Consider the following 15,771-nt stretch of genomic DNA (forward strand, 5'->3'; position numbering starts at 1 on the left):
TCACATTCTGTAAGGTCTCAGCCCAAAAGGACAGGAAACATTGCTGAATTTATTTTCCAAATCATTCCTGCCTCTGGGACTGATGCAAGCCATGCTCTTAATAAATCTTCCTTTAAGACCTTTCTCCTTGCATTTGCCTCTTGATCTCATCACCTTTGTCTTCAGTTCACAGAATTTATTTTTTCTCTTCTTTTTTTTCCCTCTCTGCAATAACTTGTCAGCTTGCAGAACACTTTCTCAGTGTTATGCTTCAGGATGGAAGACCAGCTCAGGGAGAAAGGCCTGGCCTTTCTAACCACTCTACTTTCACAGCCCTCCTCTTTCCACACTTACCACCACTTTCTCATGCCCTCCCCAAATTCCAGACCTAGTTCAAGACACCCCTAGAATCTCTCAGAAAGGATTAGGCTGGTTGTGAAAGCTTCTGATAGGAAGCTGGCTGCTGTTCTGTCGCCCTGCCTGGAAAAGTAATCTACCCATTTGTTCTATTTTAGCTAACACTTCTCCAAAGTCTGTGAACTCTGATCACATTATATGGATCTTGTCCCTCCTTTGGTGCCATCATAGGCAAGGCAGAAGATGCAGATGCAAAACAGGAAAGATTACTTGGAGAAAATAAAGTATATGTATGATACATTTAATTGATGATATTCCTCAGTCTGACATTCAGACTCCATCCCATTCCCTACAGTTGGGTTCAGGCTTCTCTTCAGACTCCTCACCAATGATTCCTACATAAAACCTATGTTTCAGCTACATGGCCCAGTTCCTCTGGACACATCTTGTGCTTTCTCATCTCTGGTCCTTTTCATATATACTCTCTCTGTCTAAGAAATCTTTCCTCCCATTTGAATGATACCTCATTTTATCCCACTGTCAAGATTCAGCCTGAAGCCACCCTCTGGAAGAATCCTTCCCTGGACACCCTACCTATCTCTCCTATGAAAGTCCACATTGCTGGAGTTGAAGCCTGACTAACTGCCACTGACTAGCTGTGTGATCTTAAATGACATCTTTCAGTGGACACACCATATCTCCCCTACCACATACTTATTTCTTATTCAACCCAAGAAGCAGTTGAATGTCTGAGCTACCCCTATGTAGAGTTGAGATAGGCAGCTGTTTATATAGTGTGATTTGAGGCTATCATATGATCTGAAATTTTTTTTTTTACTGGTCTTTGTTTAAAGGTTTGAAGACATCTTATAAAACTAATAACATTATAATGAAATTCTTGGAATCATAACCTCATAGTCTTTGTAATCCTAGAATGTCAATTCTGTAAAGATCCTTAAAGGATCAGTTAGTTTCATCTTGTTTTGTTTGGTTTTTAATTTAATCTTCTTGTTTTTTAGTTGGAGAAATTGCTTTTCAGAGGGGCAAATGAGTTGGCAAAGACCATATATGTAATTCAAATTTCTTTATCAACATTATTGTTCAACAACATAATTCTAATTATCTAGAAGGCAAATGTGGCTTATGTTGGTGCTGTTTTCATTGTCTCAAGTTAAATTGGTTATGTATAAGTGTATAAGATACAGTTTCTTTAGTTACTAAGAATAGAAATCTATTCTAACTCAGACAAAATGAAATGCATTTGCAAGATATTGGGGACTTACAGAATCAATGGGAGTTGGAAAGAGACATGGACTTAGGGTGAGCAAGAAGGGAAGAACTTTAGCACAAGGGAGAGGAAGCCACAAAAGTGGCTTTGGGGTGGGAAAGTCTGTTCAGGACATGAAGGAACACCAAGCCTTTTATTATTTTTTCTCTATTCAAAATACAGATTTTATGGAGGCCATATCTGATTAGCATAGATAGGGTTATGTGCTTTGATTAGGGACAGCAAGGCCTTTCCTTGTGACTCTAACAAACTATACACAATGATGAAACAGTCATTTAAGTATAAGAAATAATTTGTTGTTAAGACAAGGAAATAGATGCTAAGCAGCCAAAATTTACTAATGCCAACTATGACAAGAATGCCTCATTCAAAGAAAGTTGAGTAAATAATTCTGATAGCTCCCAACTGTGGACCACCAGTGTAGGTCAGGAGCTTTCATTTATGTTCTTATTAGATCCTTTGAACAAATTTTCAAGAAAAATAATGTCATTCCCATTTTGAAAATCAGAAAATTTAAGGTAAAAGAGGATAAGTCAATTGCCTGGCAAAACCTGGAATTAAAACCAGATCTGTTTACCTCTAAAGTCTATGTTCTCACTGATTCTCCAAGCCTTCATGTGTGTGAAAGAGCTAATGCAATTCCTGGCACCTGATAGGTATTATTTCCTGGAGGAGCATGACTAGCAGGGAGATATTACTGGTACTTGCTGTTCTTTCTGCCTGCAATGCTTTTCCCCCAGAAATTAACTGGACTGACTCCTTCACTTTATTTAGGTGTTACCTCACCAGAAAGGCCTTCCTTGACAACACAATATAACAAACTTATCACTGTCCTACTTTACTTTCTATTCCCTTATGCTACCTTTTCATAGCACTGGTCATTCACACACACACACACACACACACACACACACACACACACACGAATATTTGTCTATTTGTTCTCTCCCATAAAAATGGGAACTTTGTTTTATATGCTAATTTATCCTCAGCATCAAGAACTGTGCCTGATAAACAATTGTTTGATGAGTGAACAACACAAATATAACTGGAAGAGTAGTTCTCAGCTCTGTCTCTAACCTCCAGTATGGCTTTGCCCCAGTCATTTATCTCTCCGGGCTTCAGTTGTAAAATGAAAATATCGAATCAGATCAAACCTAACCTCCCCTTTGCCTTATTTCTTGCCATGTGAATGCTTGGTTTTTATATATTGTGCTTCTCTGCTAGCTTTCTTTTTAAAAAGCACTTTAGAAGAAACTAAAAAAAATGTTTCAAAGACACTGGACTAGATATTCCTTAAAGTTCTATCTTTCTATAAAAGTGTATAGTTGTATCAGCATAAAGAGTTTATAGACCTCCCAGATAGATTACAAAGAAAGTCTTTCAAAGAACAATTATGTATTTCTTATTGGAAGAAAATAAAAAGTTCTTCACCCCCTATGCTTCTGGTTCTTAAATTCCAGGAAGAGGACTTAGGAAGTTCATTTACTCACTTCAATTACCAGAAGCTCTTTATTGAGTCCATTTTATAATTTTAATTAACATAATAATCCTGAAAAGTAGGAGGTTATGGAATACATGAATTCAGAGCTTCTAAGATTAATAAGTGTACTGAAGTATGAAAGCTCTTTCACATAATTTTTTTAACTCTGAAGATCAGTGGTATAGAAAGGAATCTGTACTGTTCCCAGGCAGATGATGGATATTGAGAAATTGACTTAGACACCGTCTTTCATGTGATGAAGACCAAAATATCAGAGCTGATTCCTGTGAGTCAACATTTTAACCAGTTACTTTGTGAGGGCATGATCTAATGGAACATAACAAGTGCCCACTTTGGAGCCAATGGCCTTTGAGTATAGGGGGTAACTGAGAACATATTTAAAATAAAAAGGTCTATCCAACAAGAAGATCTAACAATTGTAAATATTTATGACCCCTGGCAGCCAATTATATAAACCAATTAATAACAAAATTAAAGAAACACATTGATAATAATACAGGAATAGTAAGGGACTTTAACACCCCACTCACTGCAATGGACAGATCATCTAAGCAGAAGATCAACAAGAAAACAAGGGTTTTGAATGATACACTGGGCCAGATGGACTTCACAGATATATTCAGAGCATTTTATCCTAAAACAGCAGAATACACATTCTTCTCAAGTGCACATGGAACATTCTCCAGTATGTGACCCACATACTGGGTCACAAATCAGGTCTCAACCAGTACCAAAAGATTGGGATTATTCCCTGCATATTTTACAATGCTTTAAAACTTGAATTCAATCACAAGAGAAAATTTGGAAAGAACACAAATACATGGAGGTTAAAGAGCATCTTACTAAAGAATGAATGGGTCAACCAGGAAATTAAAGAATTTAAAAATTCATGGAACATAAGGAATAGAATGGAGGACATAAGCAGAAGGAAGGGAAAAATGAAGGGGGGAATTCAGAGGGGGAGACGAACCATGAGAGACTATGGACTCCGGGAAACCAACTGAGGGTTTTAGAGGGGAGGGGGGTGGGGGGATGGGTTAGCCCAGTGATGGATATTAAGGAAGGCATGTATTGCATGGAGCACTGGGTGTTATACACAAACAATGAATCATGGAACACTACATCAAAAACTAATGATGTACTGTATGGTGACTAACATAACATAATAAAAAAATTAAAAATTAAAAAAATTTTTTAAAAGTTCATGGAAATAAATGAAAAGGAAAACACAACTCTTCAGAACCTTTGGGATGCAGCAAAGGCAGTCCTAAGAGGGAAGTATATAGTAATACAAACCTTTCTCAATAAACAAGAAAAGTCTCAAATACACAACCTAACCTTACACCTAAAGGAGCTGGAGAAAGAACATCAAATAAAGCCTAAATCCAGCAGGAGAAGAGAAATAATAAAGATTAGAACAGAAATCAATGAAATAGAAACCAAAAGAACAGTAGAACAGATCAACGAAACTAGGAGCTTGTTCTTTGAAAGAATAAGATTGATAAACCCCTAGCCAGACTTATCAAAAAGAAAGGAAAAAGGACCCAAATAAATAAAATCTATTAGTGGCTCTTCACTTCTTTTATGATCAGTCTTTACTCCACAACATGGCTTACAAAGCACCATATGATTTGGTCCCTATCTGCCTTTTCGACCTCATCTTTTGCTACTCCCTCACTTATGCACTCTCGCATTCACTCACTCACTCACTCACTTGCTCATTCATTCAATAAATTTCTTTATTTAGTAATTACATGTACTAAACTTGGGTTAGCCGTTAGGGCTTCATGATGAATACAGACATGGCCTCACTCTAATGGGATAAAGAAGAACGATGTTAAACTATAATAAAGTATGATGCATGTTATCATAGGGCAGTACAGGGATCACAGGGGCATAACTAGTAGTGGGGGAGAGAATAGTTTCCAGAGGTGAGACCAAAGATAAGTAACTATAGACATTGTAGGCTAGACATAGACACTTATTAGTAGGCTCCTGTGGTTTGACAATTTAGCCCACCTGTAGACTTAGTCCCAGCCATGAAGGGGGTTTGGTTCTATTCTGCAAATAGTCATAAGTGGCGCTGGCAAGCAGTTGAAAGTTCCTCAGTTCCTAGGATTTTTTTTTTAAGATTTTATTTATTTGAGAGAGAGAGAATGAGAGACAGAGAGCATGAGAGGGAGGAGGGTCAGAGGGAGAAGCAGACTCTCCGCTGAGCAGAGAGCCTGATGCGGGACTGGATCCTGAGACTCCAGGATCATGACCTGAGCCGAAGGCAGTCGCTTAACCAACTGAGCCACCCAGGCGCCCCATCAATTCCTAGGATTTTTTCTTGGAATCATGGCTAAGTCCTGACCTAACTCGGCCTTCTAACCAGGATGATGAATCTTTGCCTTTCCCTCTGACTCCTGTGTCAGTCTCCATTCCTTACCTAGCACTTGTTATGACCCTGACATGTTGCTGAATCCATCGTTCTGGGGTCTTGGCAGCTGTCACATGACCTCAGTAATTCTTCTGGCATGCTTACAGAAGACTGCCTTCCTCTGTGTCAGACCTTCCCAAGGCTGTGTCATATCTCAGTCTTTGTTTTTCAGTCAGTGCTTTGCCTCCTCGGCTCAAATCCCATACCTCTCAGCCTGCCACACCTTATGCATCTACAGGTCATCAAGTCATTACCACTTTTCACATGAAGCAGTAGCCTGGTCCAGCTCCCTCATCTATTGGAGACTGACATCCTAAGGGATATCTCCTCAAGATTTCCATTCTGTTCCCCATGTATCCATGCCAGCCTTTCATTCCTGGTAGGGTAGATCTTATTCCTCATTCCCTTTGTCATAGTAGGAAAGAATAACTTTGGTGTCACCCAGCTTGAACCCCTGTATGTACATCATCTCTGCGAAGTAATCCTGCTCTCCTCCTTCTCACTGATTCTGATCCTATCTTCATCCACTTGAGACTGTGATTGTACTTTTTGCCCTGGAAAACTGGAAGTCACTTGCTACCCATGCCTCTGCCCTTCCTCGGTTTTTCCTTGGCAGTCTACTTCCTTCACTGCTGACTCAGTCTTGGCTCCAACATCATTATCTCTCATGACCTATCCCCCTGCACTCAGAACCTAGTTTTGGGACCAGATGATTTTTCTTTTCTTTTCTTTTTAATTATTAGCCAACATATAGTACATCATTAGTTTATGATGTAGTGTTCAATGGTTCATTAGTTGTGTATAACACCCAATGCTCATCACCACATGTGCCCTCCTTAATACCCATCACCTGGCTACCCCATCCCTCAGTTTGGTTCCCAGAGTCCAGTCTCTCATGGTTTGTATCCCTCTCTGATTTATTCCCATTCAGTTTTCCCTCCATTCCCCTGTGGTCCTCTGTGCTATTCCTTGTGTTCCACATATGAGTGAAACCATATGATAATTGTCTTTCTCTGCTTGACTTATTTCACTTAGCATAATCCCCTCCAGTCCCGTCCATGTTGATGTAAAAGTTGGGTATTCATCCTTTCTGATGGCTGAGTAATATTCCATTGTATATATGACCATATCTTCTTTATCCATTCGTCTGTTGAAGGGCATCTCAGCTCCTTCCACAGTTTGTCTATTGTGGACATTGCTGCTATGAACATGGGGGTACATTCTTTTCACTACATCTGCATCTTTGGCGTAAATACCTAGTAGTGCAATTGCTGGGTCATAGGGTAGCTCTATTTTTAACGTCTTGAGGAAATTCCATACTGTTTTCCAGAGTGGCTGTACCAGCTTGCATTCCCACCAACAGTGTAAGAGGGTTCTCCTTTTGCCACATCCTTGCCAACACTTGTTGTTTCCTGTCTTGTTAATTTTTGCTATTCTAACTTGGTATCTCATAGTGTGCTTTTTTTACTGTCAAATTTCTTTTTTAATTTTTTTTTTAATTTTTATTTATTTTTTTAAATTTTATTTTATTATGTTATGTTAGTCACCATACATTACATCATTAGTTTTCTTTCTTTCTTTTTTTTTTTTGAAAAACCTAAATATGAGATAGGAGTCCATCAAAATCCTAAGGGAGAACACAAGCAGCAACCTCTTCGACTTTAGCCACATCATTAATTTTTTTTCATACATTACATCATTAGTTTTTGATGTAGTGTTCCATGAGTCATTGTTTGCGTATAACACCCAGTGCTCCATTCAATATGTGCCCTCCTTTTTTTTTGTTGTTTGATGGAAATATTTTATATCTTTTTTTTTGTTTGATGGAAATATTTTATATCTTTTTTAAATTTTATTTTATTATGTTATGTTAGTCACCATACAATACATCATTAGTTTTTGATATAGTGATCCATGATTCATTGTTTTCGTATAACACCCAGTGCTCCATGCAGTATGTGCCCTCCTTAATATCCATCACCGGGTTAACTGATCCCCCCACCCACCTCCTCTCTAAAACCCTCAGTTTGTTTCTCAGAGTCCATAGTCTCTCATGGTTCGTCTCTCCCTCCAATTTCCCCCCCTTCATTTTTCCCTTCCTTCTCCTAATGTCCTCCATGCTATTCCTTATGTTCCACAAATAAGTAAAACCATATGATAATTGACTTTCTCTGCTTGACTTATTTCACTTAGCATAATCTCCTCCAGTCCCATCCATGTTGATGCAAAAGTTGGGTATTCATCCTTTCTGATGGCTGAGTAATATTCCATTCTATATATGGACCACATCTTCTTTATCCATTCATCTGTTGAAGGGCATCTTGGCTCTTTCCACAGTTTGGTTATTGCGGACATTGCTGCTATGAACATTGGGGTGCATATGGCCCTTCTTTTCACTACATCTGTGTCTTTGGGGTAAATACCCAGGAGTGCAATTGCTGGGTCATAGGGTAGCTCTATTTTTAATTTTCTGAGACACCTCCACACTGTTTTCCAAAGTAGCTGTACTAACTTGCATTCCCACCAACAGTGTAAGAGGGTTCCCCTTTCTCCACAACCTCTCCAACATTTGTTGTTTCTTGCCTTGTCAATTTTTGCCATTCTAACTGGTGTAAGGTGATATCTCAGTGTGGTTTTGATTTGAATTTCCCTGATGGCTAATGATGATGAGCATTTTTCATGTGTCTGTTAGCCATTTGTATGTCTTCTTTGGAGAAGTGTCTATTCATGTCTTCTGCCCATTTTTTGCCTTGATTATTTATTTTTTGGGTATTGAGTTTGAGAAGTTCTTTATAGATCTTGGATACCAGCCCTTTATCTGTAGTGTCATTTGCAAATATCTTCTCCCATTCTGTGGGTTGCCTCTTTGTTTTGTTGACTGTTTCCTTTGCTGTGCAGAAGCTTTTCATCTTGATGAAGTCCCAAAAGTTCATTTTTGCTTTTGTTTCACTAGCCTTTGGAGATGTATCTTGAAAGAAGTTGCTGTGGCCAATGTCAATACCTGCCCTCCTTAATACCCATCACCAGGCTAACCCATATCCCACCCCCGTCCCCTCTAAAACCCTCAGTTTGTTTCTCAGAATCCATAGTCTCTCATGGTTCATCTCCCCCTCCGATTTCCCCCTCTTCATTTTTCCCTTCCTACTATCTTCTTTTTTTTTTTTTTAAACATGTAATTTATTATTTGTTTCAGAGGTACAGGTCTGTGATTCATCAGTCTTACACAATTCACAGTGCTCACCATAGCACATACCCGCCCCAGTTTTAGTTTTGATTTGTATTTCCCTGATAGCTAGTGATGTGGAGCATTTTTTCGTGTGTCTGTTAGCCATTTGTATGTCTTCTTTGGAGAAGTGTCTGTTCATGTCTTCTGCCCATTTATTGACTGGATTAGTTGTTTTTTGGGTGTTGATAATTTTTCACTTCACTTTTTGACTAAGCTCTTTGGATTTGGCAGCCTGGAATTTAGGCCATTCCCTGGCTTCCTTGGACTCCAGGCCACTTGAGTCTACTCTCATGATCTATTCCTCAGGATTTCTTTTAGGGTCTTAGTTCATTTTACTTAGGTAAACAGGTACTCCCTGTGCTAGGGGTTGGATAATGAATCAGAAATACACCAGATGGTCCTGCTTCTCTATATTTCTTTGTCTATTGCAAAGCCCCCTAACCCCCACCTTGGTCATGGCTAGCCTGCAGTGCCCCACTGAGTGAGAACAGGGGGACAGCCTATGACCACTCTCTACTGGGAGGCCATTTTGATGAGAGACCCCTATTGAGTAAACCAGGCTGAGTTCTACTTTTACACTTTGGAAGGCCTCACAGTCACTCCTCACATGGTAGAGCTGGGTAACAATGAATCTTCTGACTTAAAAGCTCTGATCTGATGGTTGTGGAAGGAGAAACATGAGGAATCCAGAAACAAATCAGGATACTGCATTATGCGGGAGAGGAAAGAGAGGAAGCCTGTGTCTAGATGATTAATGCCTTTATCTTTTCTCTGAGAGAAACACTATGTGAAGTCCCATAAAATCTTAACCAGTGTAGTAGCTTAGAAGCCCCTCCACAACAATACCCACCCCTACCTAGCTCTGCTGAGAACCCACTAGCTAACTGTGGGTTTAGAACTCCTTGTCCACTCAGACCACTAACAATCAGCCTTCTTACCTTCCCTCTCTGTCATTATCCCCTCACCCAGACATATTTACTCCATTCAATTAATGAATATCTACCACGAGTCTACCATGTGTCAGGTACTCTGTCAGATGCTAGGTTATTCACTGGTGAGCAAAAAACAGATGTTGTCCCTACCCACATAGAAACTACAACCTAATTGGAAATGTAAACTGTAAGTAAACAAGTGCAAACACATATATAATTGCAAATTGAAGTAGTGCTTTGAGGAAAAGGATCTAGTTGCTCCAAGGGAGACTAACAGGAGAGCCTAATTTAAGGAGTGATAGGGAAGATAATATCTGAGCTAAAACAAAAATGAAGGATAGATGTCAGCTAGGCAAGGAAGGGAGTTAGTGTGGAGAACAGGATAGACAGAGGGAAAAATACTTAAAGGTCCTGAGATAGACTATGAACTTGGTTCATCTGAGGAAGTAAAAAAGTCATGTTAAAGAGTTTGGATTTCCATTCTAGTGTAATTGGAAATTCTGTATGAATTTTAATCCAGGAAATGGCATGAGCCAATTAAACTGTGAAAAAACTATGTGGAGAGGGGATTGGAGAGGAGAAGAGTGAGAAAAAGAAAGCTGGGCAGTGTAGGGGACTTTTTCAGCAAACTGGCAAAAACATGGAAATAGAGACAAGTAGAGAGTTTGGAGATATCTTCTAAAGATAGAATTTAAGGACCTTAATGAGATGAGGGATGTAACAATTTCAGTAAATGATATCAGGCCAAAATCTTTTTTTTATTATGTTATGTTAATCACCATACATTACATCATTAGCTTTTGATGTAGTGTTCCATGATTCATTTTTTGTGTATAACACCCAGTGCTCCATTCAGTACATGCCCTCTTTAATACCCATCACCAGGCTAACACATCCCCCCACTTCCCTCCCCTCTAGAACCCTCAGTTTGTTTCTCAGAGTCCATAGTCTCTCATGGTTCATCTCCCCCTCCGATTTCCTCCCCTTCAAAGACTAAAATAAGAGATGAGGAAGGACAATATATCATACTTAAAGGGTCTATCCAACAAGAAGATCTAACAATTGTAAATATCTATGCCCCTAATATGGGAGCAGCCAATTATATAAGCCAATTAATAACAAAAGCGAAGAAACACATTGAGAACAATACAATAATAGTGGGGGACTTTAACAGGCCAAAATCTTAATATCATTATTGACTTTTCTCTTACTTTCACATCTCATATTCAGTTTATCCTCAAATCCTAAAGTCTTTACCTTCAAAATAGATTCAAAATCCTGCAACTCCCAACCATCTCCACAGCTTCTACCCTAACCCAACCCATCATTATTTCTTCCTGGACCACTGTAGTAGCTACCCAACTGGTCTCCTGGCTTTCACCCCCCTCCTGCTCACCACAGACTACTTCTCTACTCAGGAGACCCTTTAAAAATGTAAATCAAATCATTTCATCACTCTCAGTATCTCTACCCCACAGTGGCTTCTCATACAAAACTCTTACCAAGGCCTGCAGAGCCCTGTAATCTGGACCCTTCCCCTCTAATTCATTTTGTACTAATCACCTTCTCACTTGTTCCTGTTCAATCCCACTGACCTTCCTGCTGCTCTAGAGACATACCAAGCTTATTCCTGCCCTTGGACCTTTGTGCTTGCTTTTACCTCTGGACCTCTGTTTTCTCAGATAGATAAATCGATAGATGATAGATATAGATAGATAGATAGATATAGATAGATATAGATAGATGATAGATAGATAAATAGATAGATAGATAGATAGATAGATAGATAGATAGATAGATAGATAGATATAGATACAGATATGGATTATTTCCTCATATCATTCAGTTTCTACTAAATGGTTACCTCTCTGACCACCCTAACTAAAATAGCTCCCTCCACCACCCTCTATGACCTTACCTTGCTTTATTTGTATTCATTACACCTGTCATTACCTTACACTATATTACGTTTTAATTTGTTTATCTCTCTCACTAGAATTTAAGTTCCATGAAAGTATGGAATTGCTTGTTTTACTTCTGCTTCCTTACCGTGTAGAAGAGTGCAACATGGGAAGCTCTTAAGCAAAATTTATTGAATGAAAAAAGGAAGGAAAAAGTGAAAAAGAGGAAGACATCAAGGTGGCCTCTGAAGTTTCTGTCTTGTCCAGTTGAATGGATGGAGATGGTAGGGCTATTTACTGAATTGGGTGTACTTTCAGAAGGCCAGGTGTGGAGGATGTCAGAAGATCCATTTTAATCAGGTTGAATTTTAGGTAACTTTAAGATGTTCAAGAATAGCAATCAGGTTGGCAGATGGATAGGACCACATAAATTTATCATCCCAACTGAAAGTGAACAGGGAAACTAAAAATAAAGTTTTGTACATTTTTTGAAATATTCATGTATTGACCACCAATTGTTTTATTACACTGGACTTACAAAATCATTGTTTTTTAAAATCAAAATTTGTTTTAAGTAAAAGATAAAGTAGGGGCACCTGGGTCGCTCAGTTGGTTAACCAACTGCCTTTAGCTCGGGTCATGATCCCAGGGTCCTGGGATTGAGCCTCGCATCGGGCTCTCTGCTCCTTGGGGAGCCTGCTTCTCCCTCTCCCTCTGCCTGCCACTCCCCCTGCTTGTGCTCTCTCTCTCTGTCAAATAAATAAGTAAATAAAATCTTTTTTAAAAAGATAAAGTAAAATAAAATAAATATATATCCATATACATTAAAGCAGAATTTTTGAAAAACTTCTATTTATTTTCTTTAAATCAATTCAGTAACTTTCAGAGCATATTCACATGCTTCAATCAGTTTCTTAGCTACATGTGTATCTAATACTATGTCATTGTTATTTTTATGAAGAATATCTTTTTTAATAAGGCTTTATTTTTTTTTTTTTTTGATGACATTGCCTTGAGTATTCTTCAGAATTGTATTTTACGGTTAGTAAGTTTGAAATTGTTGACACATTCAACTAATTATTCTTTGTAGATCATAATATCCTTAAATAAAAAGCATTATTTCTATAGGTGCTGAGGTACCTGGTAAACTTAGAGCAAATTCTCCTAAATAGAGGACATTCTCAGTTGTAAACTTTTTAGTATTAAAATATGTAAACATTTCAGTCCAAATATTTTCATAGTTACTCTCTTGTTTACTCCCTTCAGAGACATTTTCTTGGATTAATTTTTTTTTATAAAACAACTTTTGTCAAATAAGATGCTTCTTGACTCTTAAATTTTCACCAAATGCAGATGCTGCATAATTGTAGGCCTTCTCAATTTCATCCTACTCTGGCACAATATGTTGTATAAATATCCAATTAAAACTAGGAGCTTCATCACAAAATTCTCCTCCTAAAGTAAGTTTTCCCAAGGTATAACCACTGAATTTCAAAATTCAATCTTGTACTCCAATTGTGCTTCCATCATTTAATTTATGCAGTTCCTCCCATGCTTTTATAGAGATAAATGTCATGTCTTGTTTGCAAGCTTTGTTTTCAATAATTGCAATTTGATAAAAGCTTGAAAAGTTGAAATACTTTGGTGCTTCATTTGTTGAATATTTGATTAAAAATTTCCAGTTGATTTTGAACAAAATGCAACCAAAATTTTGTTCCTATTTAGAGGCCTTATTAACAAAATTTAAGGGTCTCATTAGCAACAAAAACAAAAAAGCAAAATCAATGTTGATTAACAAAGCAGCTTATTAAAGGCTCAAAATCTCCAAAATCCTATTGTTGGCAGACAGTAAAGAAAAGAAGCATGGTCTGCCTCCCTGAAAAAAACAAAAATTTTGTGTTTGTGTGGTTTACAATTAGCTTCATAAAAATTATATTGTTCACTTACTTTGTGTAAATTTTGATAACTATAGTTCCTATTTTAAAGGTAGAAAATAGAAGCTTATTTGGATGCAATTATGATTTATATGGATACCACAAACCAATTCAAAATAAATTTCTGCTCCGGAGGTTTGTTGATTTAACAAGTATATTGCTTTTACCAAAATTTGTATTCACATTATTATACCAAAAAATAAGTAATTTATCTTTAATGTTGAACTTTTTATTTTACTGAATTAACAATAACATTACCACTAAGACAATATTTTACCTTCAACAGAATAAATTTAGAAAACCTTACTTTGATTCCATGAATTGGCTGAAAATAATTAAATTACATTGGAATTAAGTTAAATTGTTTTCTGTTTGAAGTATCTGATGACACTGATTTAAAACTGCTGGTTTTAGTTCTGCTAACAGTGAAAAGACATTAATGGCTACCACTTTATATACAAGAAAACTTGGAATTAAAAATGATTGAAATTATTTTAGAAGAACAGTCATGTACTCTAAATAAAAGTGATACTACACATCACTCCGAAGTGTGGGTTTTCATTTATAGTACATGGACTGTTCTTCTAAAATAATTTCAATCATTTTTCTTCTGTGCTCCTGCTTTTATGTGTGTAAATTATAGTCTTTGGGCATAAGTTTTCTTAAAATAACTGTTAAATCAAGTAGATGCTGACGTTCCTTCAGCAGATTTATGTTCTCTGGTTTTTATGTGGTCATGTTATCAGTATACCCCCTACAGTGGATCATAAATACCAACAAACATCTTATACAAGTTACATGTTCATTACTAAATTTCATGAGAAATGAAAAGTTAGTACTTAACTTTTTTAAAACACGCACTTTTGTATTTTTGAGCTCGTTGCTGGTGAAAGGATTTATTGTGAAGTTTTTTTTAAGAGTAACCCAAAAATTAAGTAAATAATTTTAGATTTACACCACATGATACCAAAAGATATTAGACTATTCTCTATAAGAAGGACTGCTTAGCCTCTATTTCCCAAACATATTTCACCTTCCCCTAACCTATAATTTTCCACATGTCCTATCAGTCTGCCCAACAAGTGACCTGAAGGCTTTATGCATCTGGCAGGTTGCTGCCTGGGCATGGTCGGCTGGTACAGCAAGCTGCCAGCAGGGGCACCACATTTGAATACTTCTCCCACCACCATTTGTGAATGGAAGAGTTAACTGCCTTCCTGTATCCATATAGACACATGTAGTGTTATCAGACAGCATACCTCTTTAAAAGAGAGATGTTGGTTATATTGGGTATGGGAAGGGTCAAGAAGAGAAAACAGAGTTGTCCCTGGTTTTCTTAATTATATGTTTAAATGGTTCTCTATCCCTTGTCACTTATTTCTTTGTCCCCTACCCTGACTTTACTGCCCATTTCATACCTTAAGCACACTTAGTGTGAACTTGGAATTCATTATTCTGAACCAAGAGATAGTGTGATGCCAACTATCCATCACACAGAGCATAGTGATAATGAGTTACCATTCCTGAGCACCTATTACATATCAAGTACAAATCTCATCTCTAATCCTCAAAACAAATCCATGAGCTAGATGTTATTTTCATTTTATAGATGTGGAAACCCAGAGGCAAGGCTACCTGACTGATAAGTAATGGAAGTAGAATAGAGCCCAAGCCTGCATTCTTTCTGTTGCACTATAACTACATTTCTAAAAGGTATCCACAGCTGGAAGTGAACACAGTACTGTCTGTTTAATCAAAACTCAGCTCTGGCTGAGTTATTTATTCATTCATTCAAAATACTTATTGAGTGCCTTCTATACACTAGGCCCCATGCAAGGGGATTATAAGGAGATGCTAATCTGGTGACCTCACACCAGGAACCCTTATTGTATTTCTGCCCGTGATGCAGCAACAAAGTAACTTTGATACAAAACTTCAGTTCCAGCATGAAGCATTGCAGCTGTAGCCTACCGCCCCATCCCAAAGCACCCACCATTCTGATACTGCCTCATACACCATCCTATATCCCAGCAAATGATAGTTTTGAATGCAGAGTCCTTTACATCTAAGAGTCACAACAACCGTAAGAGGGATACAGGACACATTTTAGTATCCACATTTTACACTGAGGCACAAAGAGAGGAAGGGTCCTTCCCAAGAACTATAGCAATCCTAGTATCTTGTCCAGTGTCGTCTTCTTGCTTCCTCTCAGGAATTTGGAATGGAGA

General features: G+C 37.8%; 1 protein-coding gene and 1 long non-coding RNA gene across 7 annotated transcripts in view; one reads left to right on the top strand and one right to left on the bottom strand.

Moving 5' to 3' along the window:
• The window catches only part of LOC118544703 (BEN domain-containing protein 5), a 1,415,283-nt gene that overhangs the window by 893,303 nt on the left and 506,209 nt on the right, over positions 1 to 15,771 (top strand). The window lies entirely within an intron of this gene.
• LOC118544707 (uncharacterized) overlaps positions 1 to 15,771 on the bottom strand; it is a 140,337-nt gene that overhangs the window by 31,282 nt on the left and 93,284 nt on the right. The window lies entirely within an intron of this gene.

This window comes from Halichoerus grypus, chromosome 5 (assembly GCF_964656455.1).
Source record: "Halichoerus grypus chromosome 5, mHalGry1.hap1.1, whole genome shotgun sequence".
Classification (NCBI taxonomy): domain Eukaryota; kingdom Metazoa; phylum Chordata; class Mammalia; order Carnivora; family Phocidae; genus Halichoerus; species Halichoerus grypus.